Raw genomic sequence first — 15,370 nt, 5'->3', positions numbered from 1 at the left:
GTATTCAGAAAGCTTTAGCTTGCTTTCTGAAGCACATCTTCCCTTCTTTTGGGACAGTGGTACAAACAACTGCAGTCAGTGTCATCCAAACTGTCTTCAAGGTGGTCATCTATGATGGGGCATGAATAGGCTGTGAGAAGGCCTGAGTCTGACACTGAATAGAAATATACCTTCTAACTGGGATCACCTTAGCAAATCCTGATATTAGTTCAAAACTTCCATTTCTCTCTTCTCAAACAGGTAATGGTTACATAATTTTTGTTCAGAAATTGAAGTAATGGCTATCTATTTTTCACATATTGGGTATTATTTTATTTTAAGGACACTCAAGGGAAAAACGTATGTTGTTGTTTGGGACCAGAGGGACAGGCTAGCAGCTAAATGATCTTGAATACCTAATTGGTATTCACTTCAAATTACTTAAGAAAATGGCATTGTGTCTTCATTAAAGACATTAAAGGGCTCTTTGTCTACTTTGGAAAGGTCTAGAGACATTTTATGGCATCGGTAATCTGAAATTCCTGCAGTAAGTCTAATCTTGTCCTTTACACCTTTAAATCCATCAGAATTGTCAGTAGTTGAAAGTAGTGTGTAGAATCAGAGTCTTTAGGAGCTGCAAATAAAGATTTGATACTTGATCCTTTTCTGTAAGTATAAAATACTGCAATTTCTGTACACTGTTTGAAAGCATCTGACATTGTCAGTGAATGAAGAAGGGCTTGTATGCCAGCTTCTGACAAAAAATGTAATGGACAGACATGTTCAGGCAAGAGCACAAAGATCCCGCTCTCTTACTATTGTTCTAGATGAACATAGCCCAGAAGATAAAATAATGGCAATTGCCTACTAGATCTGTTTTATTCCTGGTATTTGACACAAGACACCCTCAGTTGAATTTCTCTTTTTAAATCATTCCCAGCAGAAATATTGAAATACTAGAAAGTCACACATAGAGTCACTAAAAAGTGACACATCAGTCCTGCTGAAGAGACAGGGCAGTCCAGGAGAAAAGTTCAGCGTAACAGCTTTTAACATGTCTGCCTGTATGCCTTGCAGCAGAGGAGGGTCCAGAAGGAAACCAGGGCTGGGCAGTGCATTGTAAGGGGGCAGGGCCGTGGGCTCCCGTCACTGCCTCTGGCACTGCAGCAGCCTCTGCTGCCTCCAGTGTAGGAGTGAACAGAGAATACTTGACTCTGGCTGGACTCCTGTGGTGCCTGAAGACCCTTTATTGCCCCCTGTTGTCCTCTCGAAGATTCTCCACACCATAGCAATGACACAGCGATTAAGTTAGTTACAGGGAACTTGTTTATGGTGAACAACTGCAACATGTAATAAACCCATGAACAATTTACATATGCGTTAGGTTCCGAGGTTGCCTATGAGTTGCACAAGCTGTGCCTGTGCCTGGCAGGAGACAACGAATTCCTTGTCGTCTCTGGTTGAGATTTGTCTCGATTTAGTCATCTAAAGGTTAGCTGTTAGACCTGAGCTGCTTACTTCGGCTTCCTCTGCAGCTGATGGAGAATGTTATGCATTTAGGTCTTCCAATCGCAGTATAAGCTCTCTTGCAGCATGAGAATGCATAAGAGTGACTAGCAGTCTCTGCTTATTATAGAAGCATCCTAGAAAAAAGCTGGCTTAAATGGAATGCTTGACTTCTGTAGGATAAAGTTATAGATTAATTCCAAACCTTGTTTCAAGTGAACATCCCTTTGACTGTAAGGCTGCTGTTTAAAAAACTGTCACCCATTCCTGCACTGAGCAACGCAGCAGGCATGATTTTTCCCAGAACAGCCAAATTTACCAAATTATTTCTCAGTACTCCTAATCAAAAAAGATGGCTGCCTATAAAATAATTCTAGTGGACAGTCAGTAGCTGCTTTTCCTTTATTGGTGTAAGATAGAATATTCCCAGAATAAAAACATGGTATATAGTTTATTTTCTTTTTAAATAAATGAAAGATCTATTACAATTTGATATTTTTTCTATATAAATAGCAACTTTAAAACAGATGCTATACATGTATCCATTTAAATGTGCTTTTAATAAAATTGTAAACATATCAATTCATATTATGCTAATTTGTATCTGCTGGGTACTCTTTTCCAGGTTTATATTGAAGGTGGGACTTCCAGAATTGTAACAGTACTGAATTTCAGTGTTTAAATTATGACATTCTACTATGGGAATATAAGAGTAGACCCTAGCAATTATGATCTTGATCCCATAAGATATGCAAAAATTTGTAGGAGTGATATTGTGTTGATAATGATTTCCAGAGTTCCCTTATTCAGTTAAATAATAAAGTATATCAAGGGTAGCTTTGATGATGGGGTATGAGTCATTCTGAATTTAAGAAGTTATTATTTCTCTGCTTTTTGAGTTTCACTGCTTTGTGGAATTGGTAGTGTCTTTGGTTTCCCCTCTGCATCCTCCCCCCACCCCCAAACACACACTTCTCAGTTCCTGTGAGATGACAGTGTTATAACTTAATGAAAGTTCTAGCGCTTCCTCACACTTGTTTCAACAACTCTGGAATGAAAAATTCTCACTTCAGGGGTTCTCTGAAGTGTTATCAAAGTGGAAAAAGAAACACTGTATTATTAAGTTAAAAGTCTGGAAAATGTTCTGTTCCTTCAGACTGCCTTTTGAGAGCAGAAATTCATCCTAGTCAAACAATTGTTTTATGTCAAATAAACAATGAACACTAATTTTTGCTGTGGGGTGTATCCAGTAATGCAAAAAAACCCCACAGCAAAATTGAAAGAAGCAATTATGAGGCTAACAGGACAGAATAAGTTGAAATAGTGCTTGCAGTTACTCAAACTCTTTCAGGATTTGACTGCACACACTCCAAATTCAATAAATGTCTGAACCTAAATAATTTCATAGGTCCATCTGTGTCATGATCATAAGGAAACTGATCAATTGTACTTGAGGTTTGTTAGACCCCAATATAACTGCACCAAAGAGTGGGTTGCAATTGGTTGTAGACTGGAAGGCTGTAGTGAAAAACATTTCTTTGAGATTAGTTATCGATGTTTATCAGACCTTTAGTTATAAACGTACTTAGCTGCTGATCCAAGAACTTTTGCATTTTGGTTGTACATCAAGAACTTATTTTTGGTGTTACGGAGTTAGCTTCTTAGCCACTACAAAACCACACAACTTTATGAAGTCTATGGATCTATGATTCTTTCTAAATCATTCTCAGCAGAAATAATTTGCAGTTTGTATTTGAAAGGAAATCAGCCACGCCTCTGTTTGTATCTGCAGTCTGCTTTACTTTTGTTTGCTTGTAGATGAATGCTGACAGAACTTAACCATAATGGTAAATGTTCACCAATACCGTTTAGAGTAAATAAGTGAGTATCAAGCTGCTCGGGAGCTTTCTGGATCCACAAGGCATGTAATTACTCCTCAGGAGCCTCCTACCACCGCTTACTCAGTTTTTACATCCCACTGTTCTTATGTTAGAGGCATGTGCACAGGAGACATCTTGATGTGTGTAGGTGCCCAGTATGTTACAATTATTATTATTCAGGTAGCTAATGGTAGTGCCTAATCATCAACAGAGAGAAGGCGCTGCCACACCATGCAGTGGACAATATAAAAGTGTGCAGTATTCATCTTGGCTCACAATCCAAACAGGTGTGACAGATGTCATGTGGATGACAAACAAATGGAGCATTACATTAATGACAAAGTAAGAGGAGAAGAATAGAATCAAGTAGTAGAGTGGCAATGAAGTGAATATACTGTGGAGTGAGAAGCTCAGAAGAAAAAAATGCAGAACATGGGAGGAGAGAACTGAGCCATAATTCTAGCAGCTCTGAATGTCTGCTGCTGTTGCTGTGCTTGTTATTTTCACTGTATTTCTTTAATGGTCTCACCACTACTTCCCCATGTAAATGATGTACAACTGGGAGGTCCTAGTGTCCCGAAAGCAGATGAAGGATTTTCCTTGCTCCTTCATCTGTTTGCTACTCAGAGTTGTTCATACTACAAATTGAATAAGTTGTCATGTGGAATTTTACCACTATCAATCACATTACTGACTTGAACTTGACTTCCCGTTCTTTTTTTTTCCTGCGTGTACGACTGATAATATCCAGAGCAAATATTCTAAAGGAAGTTTAGCCCCATCAGTTCCTAAGAGTAGTGCTTTGTGGTGGTGTTGGTGGGTATACAAATAAGTTTCTGTGTTTGTGCTATTAGGTATGGATAAAATTACTGTTGGATGTGCCTTCAAATGAGGTGTCAGAAAGTGACATGATGCTAAGGATTTTGATGGGGGAAACGGCAGGAGGTGCAAAACAATAAACCATCTTTTATCAATTTACCTCTCTTCTTAACTACCACAATCTGGGACTCAATAATGTACCACTGAATAATTTCATGGGTACCAGACACAATGTAATTTTATTTTTACTTCCTAAGATGCAGTGAACCTACTGAGCACAGCACACAGCAATGGAAAATTTTGGATGAAGATTATAATGTTCAGATAGCAAACAGAATACCTGCCATTACTATCTGCACTGTTCATGTTTCATATAATTTCATCCTCAGCTTCAGAGAAGAAGTACCAGTTCACAAGAGGCAACTGTGGAATGATTCATCAGATAGATAAGGAGTGTACACTGAACTTTCCCATTGTGAAATCTCAGAAAGATACGTGTATATATTTCGACAGTAAAGGGTTGAGACATGAAATGGACAAAATGAGCATTCAGTCAGCGTCGTCTGGCACAAATACAGAACTACTGCCAGACATGCATCAGACCAAACTAGGAAGACAGGCTTTTTTTCATCTTTATCATTTACCCAACCTCTTTACTACTTCTGAAAGGCAGAGGAATAGCAAAGGAAGTGATACACAGAGTTCTGTGTGTGAATTAGAGGTGGCAGATGTGCAGCATATTGTGAACCACTGTCTAGACTGTCTAGTAATTCAAAAGAAATAGTTTAATCTTTGTCCTACATAGCCCATTCTTTGTACTTTCTGTATTAGCCATTGGGTATTTCAAAAGGTAACAGGAATGTCAGGTGAGTCAACCTCTGTTGCCCAGATGATATACTCAATTTCAGAAGTAAAGAAGCAGCTCCTTCTCTTCTCCATTATCTTCACTGATAGCACAAGAACAACGTAATTATATACACAGCTCAGTGGGAAAGATTAGCTATACTCAGTTTCATGCTGCCTCTGTTTCATATATATAAGGAACAGGAATTTATCATTAGGAAAACTTCCACATTACAAATATACCAGACAGACATCTCTTCTTCCAGAAGAAGAGAGCTTTTAAACTTTATGCATGTTTATAGTTTGTATTTTCAAAATGAGAATGAAACTTTACAACCTGAATAACATCCATCTGTTTAACAATAGAAACAATACAAAATGGTGCTCTGCATATATTACCAGGTCATGTGTGGTCCCACGTGTCTTTCTACTAAATGTGCAGTGCTTTCTCTGGTGAGGTGTAAGAGAAGCATGTGTGGTCTGCTTAAAAGACTTTGCAGTGAGCATCTTTGGCATAACTTAGTACTCCTTCTATAGAATTCTCAGGTATTTCATTCACCCATTCCTCATACTCCTACAGATCAGACCCTCCTGTGCCTATTCATAGACTGTCTTTCTAATATTGTTTTCATAGAATTATAGAATCATAGAATAGTTAGGGTTGGAAAGGACCTTAAGACCACCCAGTTCCAACCCCCCTGTCATGGGCAGGGACACCTCACACTAGACCATGTCACCCAAGACTGTGTCCAATCTGGCCTTGAGCACTGCTGTGGGTGGAGTTTTCTCTTGAACTGGAATGTGGCAACAAGACAACTTTGTCTTTTGAATTCCATGTTAATTAAATTCTGTGTATTCTATAATTTGAGTAATGGAAAGATATAACCCCCCCTTGTTAGCTTTCTCAATGGAATTTGCATATTTTATAGCAAACATTTCTCCTGTGTGAGAAATTTTGCTGTATTTGCATAAAAAATAACTGGAATATGACATTTCTAAGAAAATGGAAAGGGTACTGGGTGATCCTAGGAAAATAAAATGGAGGGAGCATGGAAGTGTAAGCAGACACTGAAATGCCTGGTAAAATTTTGAACCTGTACTGTACATTGGTAGAGAAAACATTAAAAGTTTACCATTAAAAGTTTGGTAGAGGGTTTCCAAATACCATTGTGTAGAGATGTGAACATTATGAACATGACAAGAGTTGTCTTCAAAACCTATCCCAAAGACTTTCTTTAAACTATACTGTGTCTGACAGAAGTACAAGCTCTGTTTGCTTTTACGTTTTTGGGTTTGGGATTTCCTTCCACTATAGGCTGTCAGCCAAAAAAGTAGAAACCTTGCCAACACCCTGTGTGGTGCCAGACTACTAGCTTCCACCTGGCAAATAGCTCAAGCCAATGCTCTTTCAACTGCTTTGAAGCTCTCTACTATAAATGTCTTATTTCTTTCATTCTGCTCTTTGCTATTGGTTTTCACCTTCGCAGCCTTGCTTGACTTAATTCCTGGCTACCAGATGAACTGATATCAAACTGATAACCTGAGCAGCATATGCCATTTACTAAAGCAGTGCATAATTGCCTAATTCTCCACAGAAGACTTCTGTGATACTCTCATGTGAGAGAAATCTTAGGGATGTAAACCTGTTGTTTATATATGAATGGTGTTCGGTACTAAAAACCAGTCATAATTCTATAGCTGTACTGTAGTTTTTGCATTAAATAAGTTCTTAAAACATGCTGTTATTAAACTAGGCACCTTCTTGACAGTATTATAATACTGTAGCCTAATTAATACTTCTAGAAGGTGCTTTTTATGAGGTAGAAGTATTTAAATGCTAATGCAGTTCTTCAGACAAGTGTCTTTTTTGTGTTTGGACAATGAAACACAGCAGTGCTTATTACTGATTCAATGCAAGTTGAATTTTGCACAGTTCAACCTGCGTGCTGGAATTTAAAGAACAAAAGCAAATAAGTGATTTAATAATTATGGAAGGGAACCAAGGAAATAATTATGGAAAGGTAAGCCTAGAAGTATAACCTGCAGTGTCTCTAACGTGTAATGGGGTCACATGAAGTGTTAAACTCAATAGGAAAACAAGCACTAGTAGGCCATATAATAATGACACATATCAATCTTTGATTCTTTGAAAACACTGGCATACTTCCAGTTCTGTTGCTGTTCACAGAGTTTCTTTTTTCTTTAACTGATTCTTATTCTATTACTCCATCTTAGCATACATTAATTCAGAGCCTTCATTCCTGAGATCTGGGCATGATTAAAAATATGAATTCCTGTGTATTTTGTAAACTGTAGTGTAAATTTTGTGGATGTTATATTCTCTATCTTCTAATGCTTCTCTTCTGTTTTTGGAAAGTCACTGCTAATTGCGGTCTAGTGCTTATTCCTCCATTAAATATAAACAATTAATGGAATCTTTCAGTGTATATAAAATTTATTTGGAGCTTAATCATTCATTAGTTCTTCAGTAGGGAGCATTTGTTTGAGAAAGATCTGCAAAATGAGCATAGCACTTCCAATATTCATTAGTTTTAGCACTCCTTGTTCTTCATCTCTGTTCAGAGTAAAATGGAAATTTCTTGTAATCTCTGTTCAGAGTGAAATGGAAATTTCAGTGCCACCCACCAAGCAGATCTTTCAGTTTTATTTTCCTGTCACTGGTAGCTGGCAGTTGTAGAATGAGAGCTCTTAAGGTACACAGATAAGTGCATACACTCTAGAGAGGCTTGTCTGTACCCCAGACAAGTGAAGAAACTAATAGCTGTGTTCCAACGTATATGATGAAGTGATCAAGAAGGTGGAGTCAGGCTTTTCACAGGGGTGAAACAACAGGGGTTTAGAATGTATTTAGGGAAATATTTTCCACCGTGAGGGCAGTCAAGCAATGGACTAGTTTGCCCAGTGAAGTGGTAGAGTCTTTATCCCTGGAAGTTTTCAAGACACAGGATAAAGCCCTGAGAAATCTGGTTTGGCCTAATAGCTGGGCATAGTTCGATACTGCATGTGGTTTCTAGCATCAATCTATGCAAATTAACTAAGCATTAATTAATTTTCTCTAAATTGCTGGTCTTTGGAAAATTCCAAAGACCTTTACTTTAGAAAAAGCCTGGTCCATTAGCTATGCCAGCTGTGCTGCATTGATATCCATTGACTGTAATAGCACATAATTTCTTGTGAATGTGATAACATTTTAAAGTGTAGGTTGGATAACCTATAATTACAAAATTACTTAAGCCATCTGACTTCATAAAGATGAGCAGAGTGAAAAATCAACAGAAAGTGATTACAAAATGCCATTGCTACTTCAGTATGTAATAGCTGTGACCACAAAGTAAAGTAACTCATGCCCAATGGTGGTAATTTGGCTACAGACTATCACAGCGATTCACATGTCTAGACAGGTGAGCAACTGCTTTGCTTGAATGACAAGCATATGAGAATAAATGATATACACAGATATCTGTGAGGTATGATTATGGATAATTTGCCTGAGAAGCGCAACATATGCTTGTATCATGGTACTCATGATCAAGCTATACAATATTACATACTGTATCTGCTGTTCCACAGCCAGTGACCCCCCTTTCTGCCACTGTGTATCTCAAGTGCTTAGAACTAGATTTGAAGAGGGAAGGGAATAACACCAGTCTCACTAGACATGAGCCAGAGGGTAGGAGGCACTTTTGGAGGCCAGATCCACAGGGCAAACTTAAATGCCAATGCCCTCAGCATGGGCAACAAACAGGACGAGCTGGAAGCCATTGTGCAGCAGGAAAATCATGACATAATTGCCATTACAGAAACTTGTTGGAATGATTCGCAGGAGTGGAGTGCTGCAATGGATGGCTACAGGCTCTTCAGAAGGGATAGTCAAGGAAAGAGAGGTGGTGGGGTTGCATTGTGTGGCAGGGAGTGCTTCAACTGCCTTGAACTGAATGTTGTGAGTGAGAAAGTTGAGTGTTTGTGGGTGAAGACCAAGGGAAAGGCCAACCAAATTGATATCCTGGTAGGACTCTGTTAAAGACCACCCAGCCAGGACGAAGCTAAAGATGAAGTTTTCTTCTGGGAGAAGTTTCACGATCACGTGCCCTTCTTCTCATGGGGGACTTCAACCTACCAGATGTCTGCTGGAAGTACAATATAGCACAGAAGAAACAATCCAGGAGGTTCTTGAAGGGTGTGGAAGATATAGATAACTTCCTGACTCAGATGGTTAGTGAGACAAGTAAGGGAAGATGCCTGGCTAGATCTGATGTTGGCAAAGAGAGAAGGACTGGTGGATGATGTGATTGTTGCAGGATGTCTGGAACAAAGCAATCATGAAATGATTGAATTTCCAGTCCTCGGAGAAGTCATGAAGAAGGTCAGCAAAACTTTCACTTTAGGCTTCTGGAGGGCCGACTTTGGCCTGTTTAGGACACTGGTTGGCAGAATTCCTTGAGAAACATAACTGAAGGATGAAGGGGTCCAGGAAGGCTGGACACTCTTCAAGAATGAAATCCTCAAGCTGCAGGAGCAGGTGGTTCCTTTGTCACAGAAATTAAACTGGTGGGGAAGAGACCAGCCTGGCTGAACAGGAAGATATTACTGGAACTCAAGAACATACAGAATTTATCACCTGTGGAAGAGGGGACTGTAACCCTATGAAAAGCACAAGGATGTTGTTAGGTTATGTAGGGACAAAATTAGACAGGTGAAGGCACTGATGGAATTAAGTCTGGCCACTGCCGTTAAAGATAATAAAAAATACTTCTACAAATGTATCAGCAATAAAAGGAGGGCCAAGGAGAACTTCCATCATCTACTGGATACTAGGGGAAACCTACTGGTTGAGGATGAGGAAAAAGCTGAGGTACGTAATGTCGCCTTTGCCTCAGTCTTTAATAGTCATCCAGTTCCCTGAGCTAGATGACAAAGATGGGGATCTGACTGAAGTCCCCATAATCTGGGAAGGAATGGTTAGTGACCTCCTGCTCCACTTAGACATACACAGGTCTATGGGGCCAGATGGGGTCATCCAAGTCCTGAAGGAGCTGGTAGAGAAGCTCACTAAGCCACTCTCCATCATCTATCAGCAGTCTTGGTCTAGTGGGCAGGTTCCTGAGGACTGGAGGTTGGACAATGTGACACCTCTCTACAAACAGGGCAGGGAGAAAGACTGCAGAAACTACAGGCCTGTCAGCCTGAGCTCAATGCCAGGAAGGTGTGAATAAGGCCTGCCATTTTCAAAAAGAGCAGAGTAAAACAGATTTATTCTTAAATCCCCAGGATTTTTATTTCTTTGAAGCTGTGTCTCCTAAGTTGTATGGAACACAGGTAATAAAGATTAATCAGCCAATAAGACACATCAGCCATTGTCATGTCAGTACTTTTGACTTGGTAAATTTTCTCTTCCAGGGGGTTTGTGTCAGACTGCATTGAGAAGAGTTCTTTCTTTAGGGAAGGTGATACCCCTTCTTTTGTCAAGTGCTGCCTTTGATATGAAAAACAAGTCCTTTGTACTTTTCCTTCTTCCAAGTAACAATGCTTTTCTGCTGACACATAGTTTTAAAGTGTCTTTCATACCTGTTGGAACTCATTTTTTTTTTTTCTTGGTGTGTCTACCTCTGCAGAAAACTTGTTCCTTCTGAAAATGGCCTTAAATCAAACTAGAATATTAAAACGTAGATGTTAATAATCTATTTCTATCTGATTTGTATCTGTTTTTATCAACTGGATTTATATTCAGTTGGAAAAGGAAACCTGTTTCTGATTCTATTGATTGTTCTTTCTGCTATTACCCATCTCTTAGAATTCCATCTTCCTGAGGAAATATAATATCATAGTCTTTTTATTTTGCATTCGCTTTGTCCTTTGTTAATTGTATGCTCTTCAGTTTCAATGGCACAAGTGCAGAAGTCAGTCTGAGAGGGGAAATCTGTATTTAGTTAAATTTGATTGAATGATGAAATAGAATAGGGCTGGACATGGTTTCAGATTTGTAAAGACTAACCAAGAAAATCTATTTCCTTGGGGTCAGAGCTTCAAAAAATTCAAAAGCTTATCAGAACAGATTGCTTATTTCTTGATATTTTCCTTAGTTTGACTGAGATCAGAATTTGTATGTGATTACAGATCAGACTAAACGCATCTGTACCAAAATAATAATAACTTGTCATGTACATGGTGTTAAAAATAATTTCTTTTGCATCCTTCTGCAACCAGTTGATTTTTTGCCAACACAGTGTGCAGGCTTGAATTTTAGGAATATGCAAGCTCTTTCTATATTTGATGAGGAGAAAACTTTGAAGCTTTGAAAAAGCTCTCTTGGCATGCATAAGACTGTGACCCTATCCTCTCCAGAGAAAAGGTCTCGGCTATCAGTGCCAGTGTGGTGGCATGGCAGGGGGGTTGGAACTAGATGATCTTAAGGTCCTTTCCAACCCTAACTATTCCATGATTCTATGATTCTAATTAGCGTAAATATCAAATACATATGCCAAGTTAAATATGTTTTTAATTATGTGATTGATGACTTGTTTATTCCCCCTTTTATGAACACTGAGGCCAGCAGGTCTACCTACTTGTGTGAATAAAAAAGCTTAAATTGGTCACTGAATTGAAAAACCTTTCACCTTGACAAACTGTCTTTCAGAATGACAGAAATAAAGTCTTTGAATTCTATTTACTAAGTGGCATGATATGTGGGAACACACACCAACTCACTGTGAAGCCTATGATAGATTAAGAGTAATATGGTAGTTTTTCAAGTCCAATTTGACCTATTTTCTGTACAAAGTGACTGAAAATCTGGGATTTGCTCTGGAGTCCTAATTATGATGCGCCAGATTGAATTTACTTTTAAGTTGCCATGAAAGCTAATTTTTCTTTTCTCTTTTCCTCCCTTTTACTCCTCCTTTCTTTTAAAACCGTTGCTCTTTATTCTTCAGTCGTAGCTTTTCACTAGTTACATGAATATATTTTCCAAATGCAGCAAGCTGAAACTTTTAAATGTTAGGTGGGTTGATTTCAAAGCCCTCTAGTGACACAATAGAAGGGCTAGTGCTTCTGACTGAATCCACTTGAATCTTGCCACTGAGCAATGTGCAATAGATTTTCATCACTTTCATCAGAACTATTTTTATATTAGTCTCAAGAGTCGGGGAAATAGTACACATTCAGTTTACCTGCTTTGAATGCACACAGCCATCTAATTCTTTATAAGACAGGTGTGGCATGTGAACATTCCAGTGTTTGAGAGAAATGTCTGTAGAATTCATTTTTTGCACTCCCAATCCAAGTCACTTTATTCATCTCCAGTACTTCTTTTGCAAATGTTTTGACAACCGGTGTTTGAGACTCTCAGGGAAAAGACAGGCTATTTATTTAATTTGTCGGCTCTGGCATAGATCATAAACCTGTTGCGCTTGATGTTGCACAAACAGAGTTAATAAATGATCCTCGCCCCAGGTATTTAGAAATTAAGTCCAAGACATAAGATGGTGGATAGGTATGACAAATAAAAGAGTAAAGAAACACAATAAATAGTGCCAGTTAGAAAGATATATTACTTCCTGGCATATCAGCATCAAGGGTTTAGTAGACTTCCCAGAGGCAGGGTTTTCATAAAGGATTTGAAAGAGGGACAGAAAGTATCTTTATAGTATTGACAGGGAAATCCTTGCAAGCTTGAGGGGGATTAGAAGAAAAGATGGATTTGCTTGTATAGAAGATAGACAAATTAGCTTGTTAAACAATTTAGGTCATATCATTTCACTTGTGACTGAGGATGGAGATGTAGGCTGCTTTATTAGTATTTTGCTCTACCTTTAGGACATAGGGCAAAAGTTAGTAGATGGAAGCATTAGATGTTCTGGATTTACTGAGGAAGATTCCACAGACTGTTGTTGTTACTCCCTTCTTATTTTGCCTGACAACACCAAAGGCTCGTTGTTAGAACACTTGATTTCATTACAAATTACATAAAGAAAGAATGGCATCTTGGGAGTTTCCTAGTTTTAATATCAAGATGAGTTTGGTTAATTACATTGGAGAGTAAACAGTTATGTATGTATACAGAGCGGCATATATAGAGAGGGGGAGAAAGAGAAGAAGCTGACTATCCCATTACAATGCAATAAATGACTTCTTCATGCCAACAACAAAAATGAAGCTATTGGAGGATATAAAAATACACAAGTAAAAATAACTCTAGTTCATCATTTAGAGGAAATTATCTATTGAGAAGGCTGGTAGACTGCCAATGCCTCAGCCCTCATACCCAAATGCACAAGAATAAGAAAGACAATTAATTCTAAACAGAAATTTGAATGTATGGGTTGTTCACACAAACACATCACATTTGTACTGTAGAACAAACAAACAACAAAAAAATAAACCCACATTTATTTACCAAATAACCAAAAATAGCATCTGCTTTTTGCTCTGAGAAAGGTAGAATATGAAAACAATATAAGGTGACAAGTTTAAAATAACTGACTAAAATCATCCAGAATGAGAAAAGCTAACTAAAGTGCTTACATGCTCTATGTTAAGCAATTTTTCTATCATTATGTGACCAGACTGAACTAGATAGACATAATCCTTCAGCAACTTATAGTCATCATAAACTGGAAGGAAGGGAAGAACATAAATGCTGACGGATATCAGCTGAAAAGAGCAGAAAATTCATCAAGAGATGTCTTGACAGTCCAACAGGTCAAGATAGACTGTGATGCCTTGGGTAGGAGAAAGGGTTCAATGTGAAATCTAAGATAAAGTGGTACAAATGGTAAGATCAGCTGGGACAGGGCAGTTTCTGCTTGGGTTGAACTGATTTTGTACAAACAATTTGTAGCAGAAGCCAACTGAAGAAACAAGTTACCAGTGTTTTCCTCTGTCTCAATGTACTGAGGATACAGCAACACTGGACTAAATGAATACAGTTAAGGTATTAACTAACTATGTGATTTTTCTATTGATTAGATCTGGTTAGTTAGGTTATCAGGGCCAAAATTCTGACCATGGGATTTGAGAAAGTTTCATTCTGTTGTCAGTGAAGCCAGTGAAAAACATCTGTTGATTTCAGTTGATACTGCCTGGTGTATATTCTGTAGAAATTTTAAAGTCACTGACAGCTCTATCCTGTAACAGGACGAGGGATGGTGGGCTTAACAAAAAGAGGGAAAATTCAGACTGATTGTAAGGATAAAATTCTTTATAGTGAGGGTGGTAAAGCACTGGCACACATTGCACAGGATGCACTGTCACTAGAAAATAAGAAATACCCTTCAGCATATACTTGATGCTGAAAGATTAATCATCTTGTGCTTTCTTGATTTCCCTTTCCAATATCGTATATAACAATTATATGGTAGGCAATATTCACAGCAATAAGTATCATCCTGAGTAGAGTCAACATCTTTCATAGGTAAAGTCTGACTTTTTCTTATTGAAACTGAATTTATTAGAATAGAGTGCCTGATTCAGGTTGGTGCATATGAAATTTCTTTTTGGTATCTCATTATGACCAGGACATTGCTGGTCATAATTTGAGTCATCACTTGAGTCATCATTTCTTCCTCTAAGAAAAGCTGCTACTATTTATATGAAATATTGTGGGGATGGGTAGGCAACTGATTTCACAATAACATTCTTCTTTTACTTCTCAGTTTTACTAACAAATAATCCTAAGAATAATTCATAGCTAAGTAACGTATTGTAATGTAACCTCTTTCCTCCCTCTTCTTATTCCCTCTCATATACATCAAAAGCTGCACTGGCTTTTTAAGCCTCATAACAGTAGTACCCAATGACGCCAATAATAAGCAATCATTTATAATGTAAATTATACCTACAGTTATGTGTAGCAACTACCTATATACACACACAGCACACTGCTCTTAAAAGGCTGCATGTAAGGACTGTACATGTATATCATTGAATCACAGATGGTTTGGGTTGGAAAAGACCTTAAGATCATCTAGTTCTGACCCCTGCAATGGGCAGGGATGACTCACACTAGACCATGTTGCCCAAGCCCCATTCAACCTGGCCTTGAACACTGCCAGGGATGGGGCAGCCACAGCCTCTCTGGGCACCCTGTGCTAGCACCTCAGCACCCTCACATGGAAGAGCTTCTGCCTTAGATCTAACTTGAACTTCCCCTGTTTCAGTTTGAACCCATCACCCCTTGTCCTGTTGCTACAGTCCCTGAGGAAGAGTCCTTCCCCAGCATCCTTGTAGCCCCCTTCAGACACTGGAAGGCTGCTATGAGGTATTGTTGATTTCTGTTACTTAACATGTATCTGATGTAACTGTTTTCAGTGAGAATATCAATGCCA

The sequence above is a fragment of the Pezoporus flaviventris genome, unplaced genomic scaffold (assembly GCF_033815535.1).
Source record: "Pezoporus flaviventris isolate CSIRO_AGI_PZ_B2104156 unplaced genomic scaffold, CSIRO_AGI_Pfla_v1 ptg000001l, whole genome shotgun sequence".
Taxonomy (NCBI): Eukaryota; Metazoa; Chordata; class Aves; order Psittaciformes; family Psittacidae; genus Pezoporus; species Pezoporus flaviventris.
Note: the sequence above shows the minus strand (reverse complement) of the source record.